Source organism: Capra hircus, chromosome 28 (assembly GCF_001704415.2).
Source record: "Capra hircus breed San Clemente chromosome 28, ASM170441v1, whole genome shotgun sequence".
NCBI classification, from domain to species: Eukaryota; Metazoa; Chordata; class Mammalia; order Artiodactyla; family Bovidae; genus Capra; species Capra hircus.
In genome coordinates, this window is record NC_030835.1 from 31,606,701 (window position 1) to 31,608,688 (window position 1,988).

Consider the following 1,988-nt stretch of genomic DNA (forward strand, 5'->3'; position numbering starts at 1 on the left):
TCCTGGCAGAGCACCTGCTTAAAGAAGGCACTTAACAAAGTTCTGTGGGTCCAAAAGTTGAGAGAGTTAAAGGGAGCAAGAAAAAGACAAAAGGCAACTGGAATCACGGGTCCCTCACATCCTTGGGCAGGCCCTAGTATACTGGCAAACCAGCTCCCTGGTCAGGGGGTGGGAGTCCTAACTAATTTGTAGTGTCAGCTATTTCCATGGTGTAAATACTGCCACTTGGCCAATGTCAAGTTTCTAATGTTACGTCTCTAAACATAAAGTTTAGAAAACATACTCTCGAAGTGGTACAAAACAGCTCCAGCACACCAGTGTCTGGCAATGATACAACCTTTACATCTTCCTGCCTCCAGCTCCTTTTTTTTTTTTTAATTTGGCTGCGTCAAATCTTAGTTGCAGCACACCGGCCCTTTGTTGCATCATGAGGGATCTTTCATTGCATCCCAGACTCTGGTGGTGGCACTCGGGCTCAGCTGCTCCATGGCATGTGGGATCTTATTAGGTTGGTACAGAAGTAATTGTGGTTTCAGATTGTAAATTTTAAATCATTGTAACTAGGCTCAAACACATCTTTATTAATCAAAATAGGAACCATTCAACACATTTTTATCAATGAGAAATAAGTTTGTTTATTCCTGTAGTGTAAATATCCGTGCTTCGGGATTCAATGGACTCTTTAAAAGCATTTTCTGCATCCCGCTGCTTGTGGAAGCATTTTGTGTGCAAAAAGTTGTTGAGATGCTTGAAGAAGTGGTAGTAAGTTGATGAGAGGTCAGGTGAATACGGAGGATGATGCAAAACTTTGTAGCCCAATTCAATCCACTTCTGAAGCACTGGTTGTGCGACCTGTGGCTGGGCATTGTTGTAGAGAACTGGGGGCCCTTTCTGTTGACCAATGCAGGCTGCAGATGTTGCAGTTTTCGGTGCATTGCATCAATTTGGTGAGCACACTTCTCAGATGTGATGGTTTCTCCAGGATTCAGAAAGCTGTAGCAGGTCAGACGGGCAGCAGACCACAAAGCAACAACCGTGAGTTTTTTGGGTGCAAGTTTGACTTTGGGAAGTGCTTTGGAGCTTCTTCTTGGTCCAACCACTGAGCTGGTCATTGCCAGTTGTCATATAAAATCCACTTTTTGTGCATCACAATCCGATCTAGAAATGGTTCATGGTTGTTGAGTACAATAAGAGAAGGTGACACTTCGTAACGATTTTTTTGATTTTCAGTCAGCTTATGAAACACCCACTTATTGAGCTTTTTAATCTTTCCTATTTGCTTCAAATGCTGAATGACCGTAGAATGGCTGACGTTGAGTTCTTTGGCAATTTCTCATATAGTTGTAAGAGGATCAGCCTCGATGGTCCTTTCAATTGGTCATTGTCAACTTTCGACGGCCAGCCACTGTGCTCCTCATCTTCAAGGCTCTCGTTTCCTCTGAAAAACTTCCTGAACTACCACTGCACTGTACGTTCATTAGCAGTTCCTGGGTCAAATGTGTTGTTGGTGTTGCAAGTTGTCTCCGCTGCTTTCTGATCCATTTTGAACTCGAATTAAAAAATCACTCAAATTTGCTTTTTGTCTAATATTATTTCTATAGTCTAAAATAAACATAAAATAAATAGCAAGTGATAAGTAATTAGCAAAGAAAGAAATGCACATGAAAATCGTATATAACATAACCACATTTATTTTTAAATGTATTGCAATATCAAACAGCAAAGTTCAACAATGCAAAACCGAGGTTACTTTTACACCAACCTAATAGTTCCAGGACTAGGGATTGAACCCACATCCCCTGCATTGCAAGGCAGATTCTAAACCACTGGACCACCAGGGAAGTCCCAGCCTTCCAGTTCTGGTGGAGAAAAGAGGAGCGGAGGGAGAAGCTGGGGTGCAGAGATCAACCTCACCGAACCCCCCTTTTGGTCTAGTCTGCTTTCCTTTTCAGAATCTGATCTCCAGATAATCGGAGTTGCCTAGAACA

The 1,988-nt window shown here is 42.3% G+C and overlaps 1 pseudogene; it reads right to left on the reverse strand.

Annotated features, from left to right (window-relative positions):
- Positions 582-1,596, reverse strand: LOC108634133 (annotated as a pseudogene).